The sequence below is a fragment of the Canis lupus genome, chromosome 24, assembly GCF_011100685.1.
Source record: "Canis lupus familiaris isolate Mischka breed German Shepherd chromosome 24, alternate assembly UU_Cfam_GSD_1.0, whole genome shotgun sequence".
Lineage (NCBI taxonomy): Eukaryota > Metazoa > Chordata > Mammalia > Carnivora > Canidae > Canis > Canis lupus.
This window is the reverse complement of record NC_049245.1, coordinates 2150252-2156251: the sequence shown is the minus strand read 5'-3', so window position 1 is coordinate 2156251 and position 6000 is coordinate 2150252.

The window sequence follows — 6000 nt, the reverse complement described above, 5'->3', positions numbered from 1 at the left end:
TTGCATGTGAAATGGTGATGTTAGAAATGACTTTCCCTAATGATCCAGAAAAAGTCCCATTTTTCATGAAGTTTTTCTCCCCAACCTAGTTTTACATATCATTATTGTTTGCTATAAAGCCCAAGTTTTTCAATCAATCATGCTTCCTTTCTGACAGCCCCTCCCTGAGGTGCTGTCTCCCCTTCCATGTTCATCTGCCCTCCCCCACCCCCGCCCTCTGTGGACCGTGCCAACAGTGCAGCAGGAGGAATTTATGGAAGGAGGCCAAATTTGGCTTCAGATCATTTCTCTTCAACACACACTGGCCTCTGAAAACCAGATTCTGTTTGTCATTTGGTTTGCTCCCCCAGCATTGTGTCATTCCGATGGTAATGCTGATGGATTTCAAGCTTGCCTGGTAGAGTAACGCACAAGGTTTTCATAAGCACATTAATCTTAAAAGAAAAACTGTCAGATGCAAACAATACCCATATGACTGATGTTGTAAAGACACAAACTAACTCCTAACATCCATTCCCAAAGAATATTATCTTACAGGGGCCTTATGTTGGCTGTAACTTCCTTCATACAACCGTACCTGTGTGGCAGGGGTTTGTAGCACCTAAAAAGCTTGCTTTCCACACCAAAAGGCCAGGGATTTGTGGCATGTCTGCTCATTTGCCAAGTCCAAATAATAGAGGCTCGGTCACATGACCATGTAAATAAGACCATGATTACAAGAAATAAGTAATTTCATTACTTTTCACAAAATGTAACATAAGCAGTCCTTATGAAAACCAAATTGGAAAATCATTATACCACAAGCAAAGGGACTCTGGTCTCCTTGAAACGCTAAAAGCTCATTAGCAGATGGGATGCGCTGCACCTACCCTCTCCCCAGTTGAAGTGTTCCTAACTCACAATTGGATTTGTGGAAGGCATTTTCCCATTTTGTTCTGAAGTTAACAAAATGTTTGGTATAAATTAAATATCTGATATTGCTGTAAACGTCATTTGGAAGTATGCCAGGCCACAATCAAGAATGAGCTAGTAGCTTGTTTTAATTTAATGGTGTTGAAGAGTTCCACTGTAATTAAGCATCTGAAAATTAAATAGAAACAGTCATTAGACTTAGTGATACAAAGCCACCAGACCAAAGAATATATATTTTTTCAAATAGAGAACCCTGAAGCATTATGAGGTCTAAAAGGGGATTCTTCAACAGGGACTCGATTGATCACTGGACTTTTGGGCCATTGAAATGAATGAGCATGGGCAGTTCATTTCAGGGTTGCAGCTGTTGCCAGGGAAGCCTGAGTGTGCAAGCAGTGGCCTTGTATGGTTAATAATTTCTGGGCAAGGTTAGGCCCAGCCCAGGTAGTGTGACTCCATCTTACTCCTCCATAGTCAGTGTGAATCATAACTTGGGATTGAGCCATGGCCAAGCAGGATGACTCCAGAAGATGAAGGAGACCGAGCCTTTCACAATCCCTGTCATGCCCTCAGCATTGAGGCTTTCCTCTCTCTGCAGCCAGCCATATATCACAGCTCTTGGGTCACTGGGGAGTCCAGACACCTTGCAATCTGAGAAAACAGTAGTGTTTTCCAACTTCCAACCTAAGGAAGGACAAGTGAATGTCTTTCCAATGCCCACCTTTCATGGAAGTGAAAGATCTATGGGGTATTCAGTGAGGCAGGATGAATTCTTGTCCTTCATCACTCTACAAAGCTTAGGGCAGCTTTGTGTATCAACTCCAGAACACTCATAGGGTCAAATTACTTCCCAAGGCATACATATTTTTTAGACCTACAACTGAACCACTACGGTTGGTAGGTAAGGCAGATAGATATTGTTATGCTCCTTCACAAAGAAGCTGGCTGAGACTGAGAAGTACAAGACTATCCTTGGGACACAGGCTGGTCAATGGCTAAGCTGGCATGATAACCATAGTCTTCAGATTCCAAGTTCAATGGGTTTTTGAAAAGGCTAAGTTGACTCCTGGTAAGAAACAATAAAACTTACTGTGCTACCCCAAAGGATTTTTTTATTTGCCACCAAGCCTATTTCACAATATACTTTCATTCATCCACAAGTTTGAATAACAAAGAAAATAATGATTATAGATTCTTTTAAGGTTAAGCTCTTTGACAATATAATGAAAACCAAAGATACTCTCCAAAGAAAATATACAGACGCAGTTTCCCAATCAATCTTAGGGGTTTGTGGACCTGTTGTCCATGGGACCCAAGACCTCCAGTTAGAAAGTAATGGATGTATAATGGAAATGTTCAAATTATCCCAGGTCTTCACTTTATAAATCAACTTCAAGCATCTTCTCTACCAAATAGTTTTGAAACCAGGTTTAGCCAAATTTCCCAATTGCCTACCATCACCTGGCTTCCCTCCAGCCACCTCCTGTTGGGTGCACTGGTGAGCAGTCAATACATCTCCAGATGAGAAGAGGGAGGGTGAGGGGGGTGGGGAAATTGGGGTGTGGGTGTGGGGCTGCGCAGGAGACACTCAGGATATGGATGGCCTACTGGCCAGAAATCAGTCCTGGGAAATTCTGAGCGGACTCTGTAATAAAATCTCAGAGGAGGGTTGAAGCCTCCTGGATTGAGAAGAGAGTGTTCCTCACTCTCAACATTTCCATCTGCAGAGCATGGCAAATAAATGCACACCCTGGAGGCAGATGCCATGTTGAAATCCTGGCTCAGCCACTTTCTGGTTTGTGTGGCCAGGGGCACATTGCCCTCTGCGTGTCTCAATGTTCTCATCTGTACAATGGGAATAACTCCACATTAGTTTAGTCTCCAAAGGCTGTTGTGAGACTCATATAAGATAATATGTACAAATGCTTAAAATAATGTCTGGCATAGAAAAGGCACATAGAAAAGGCAGGAATGTTCTCTCTAAGCATCCTTTTAATTTAAAAGCACCTCATCTTCATATTTTTATTTTTTTCATTTCTTGTCAGTCTTTTTCAATGTTAGGAAGCTTTTCAACTCTTAGGAAATTCAGAGTTCCAAGTCCTGAATTCCATGACCTGAATTGTCAGTATAACGCAATGCAGGGTATTCCTAACTGGAATATTAAAGAACATCTCCCCCCACCCCCCACTGTTCCTGGGACTGTTGCGAAGCAGGCTTACAGGAGCACTCTTCATTTATTGGGTACCACTGACCCCAGGACACCCAGCTTGGTGGCTCTTTCTCAGAGGGTGCTCTTGGCTAGGGCAGCTCTGGTGTGGGAGTGGAGATGACCCAGGACAATTACCGTGCACGTGAAGTGAAGCATCAGGAAGGAATCTGAGGGTTGCTGACCTGAAGGCCTGGTGCACAATGGCATTGCTATATCTGAGCTCCATACCACACCATTGTTGCTGCTTTCCTTCATTGTGGAGCAGTAGGCAGGATCTGCTTGTGCTTGTCAGGACTAACATGGTGCTCTCTTGGCTGTCCACCATGACCCATAAAAAATTTGTGAGCCACGAGATAAGGGATGCACATGAAATGGGATGGCTGATGTTCCATTTCAGAGGAAAAAAAATGTACTCACAGATAGTTGTTTTACACAAGACTATTAACAAGAGAGGGAAGACTTCCCCCCAGATACCAGACCATCACTCATCTTTGTCTTCCATCACATCAACATCTGACTTTGTCACCATCATACCCAGTAGAGTTTGGCCACTACTACACATATCAAGATTTTTTGAAAATTCAACATCTTGGTTTTATTTTATTTTATGGTAGTGTACAAGGGCAGCCAGGGTGGCTCAGTGGTTTAGCACCGCCTCCAACCCAGGGTGTGATCCTGGAGACCCAGGATCGAGTCCCATGTCAGGTTCCCTGCATGGAGCCTGCTTCTCCCTCTGCCTGTGTCTCTGCCTCTCTCTTTCTCTCTGTGTCTCTCATGAATAAATAAATAAAATCTTTAAAAAAAATAAAAATATGGTAGTGTACAATAGGGTTCCATATCAACAAGACCAATAAAATAACAAGGTCACAAATGGTTTATGACCTAAATGCCCCAGGCATGCCTGGCTGGCTCAGTTGGTGGACCATGAGATTCTTGATCTGAGGTCATGAGTTAAGCTTCAAATTGGACCTAGAACATGCTTTTTTTTTTTTTTTTTTTTTTTTTTAAAGGAGGGCTCCTGGTGGCTCAGTAAGTTAAGCATCCAACTCTTGATTTTGGCTCAGGTCATGATCTCAGGGTTGTGGGATCAGGCCCTGGGTCAGCCTCCTTGCTCAGTGTAGAGTCTTCTTGTACTTCTCCCTCTGCTCCTCCTTCCACTTCTCTCTCTCTTTCTCTCTCTCTCTCACTAGCAAATAAATAAATAAATAAAATCTTAAAAAAATAAAAAAGAACTGGCCTGTTTTCTCTCCAATGCAGAACTGTAGAACCCATCCTGTTTTCCCCAAATTTTAATGTTCAACTATCACAATTATATTGGATATATTTGCTGGAGCATTTATTTCCTTTTGGAGGCGGAAGGGCAGAAAGATTCTTAAGTAGGCTCCATGCCCAGCACAAAGCCCAATACAGGGCTATATCTCACAACACTGAGATCATGATACCAAACCGACTCAGCCACTCAGGTGCCCCAAAGCAGACCAGTTCTTTAAGAAAGACAAATGGGGAGTGGGTCTATGAAAAATCCTGCCCAGAGATATCATACAGGGAACACTGATGGATAAGTTTTTAGTAATCCCCATGGTGATATGATTAAATCAATACTAGAAAAGTATGCTTCATATTACATGTATAGACTTAGCCTCAAAATTTAGATCTATATATTGTACATGAGCAGGAATTATAGATCGATAAATTATAGGTGAGCAGGAAACTGACATTTAGAAGGAGGAGCAGAAAAATTGACTGGCCATTCTTTGGAGAGCCATTTGAGTTCAACCATGTTTGAGAATAAAACAAGTTTTAAGAACCATTTGAAATTGACCACATAGATTTTTTTTTTTTTAATTTTCCGGTGCCTCAGACACTTAGGAAGAGGTTGGTGGCTCTTGCTACCACTTCCCAAGCTCTGGTGAGAAAGGAGACTAGGTATTAAAAATAGATTTGACAATGTCTTCAATGAAAAACTAAGAATGTTGGGCAGCCCCGGTGACTCAGTGGTTTAGCGCCGCCTTGAACCCAGGGCCTGATCCTGAAGACCCGGGATCGAGTCCCATGTCGGGCTCCCTGCACCTGGCATGGAGCCTGCTTCTCCCTCTGCCTGTGTCTCTGCCTCTCTCCGTGTCTCTCATAATAAATAAATAAATAAATAAAATCTTTATTAAAAAAGAAAAAGAAAAACTAAGAATGTCAACTCTCACCGAACTATCTGCATCTTATCAGATTCATGTTATGACCCAACTTGCTTAGAGGTAACCCTCATACTGAGGGACATATTGAAACTAAGCTATGCTCCTATGCTCATGTGACCCTGTGCTGGGAAAGTTCAGCAAATTCCTCCTGGAAACTCAATGCTTGAGGCCCCCTGGAAGGATGTAGGCCTTGCCTGTTGACTTTGAACATCTCCTGATGTAGTTAGAAGTCATGGGTAAGAAATGTACTAGGGTACAAGTAAGTGTGTTGGACTGTATTAAAGCCAATCCCTGATGCCATTTTATCAGTAAATGTTTTAGTATATACAGCTGAGAGATGAAGATTTTTAAAAAACAAAAACACCATTATACACCTAAATAACTAATAGTAACTTTAATATTTTTAATATCTTGTCAGTGTTCCCATTTTCATGATTGATCAATAAACGGGTTTTTGCAGTTGTTTTCTTTGAATCAGGATTTGGTCAAGATCAGCTCTTTCCATTGGCTGATATATCTTTTTGGGCTCTTTTGTTTATCTTAATTTTTAAATCTATTTTATGTTCTACTCTTTTTTTAATATTTTATTTTAATTTTAAGTAGGCTCCATGCCCAACATGGAGCTTGAATTCACGATCCTGAAGTTAAAAGTCACGTGCTCTACCAACTGAGCCAGCTGAGTGCCCTATA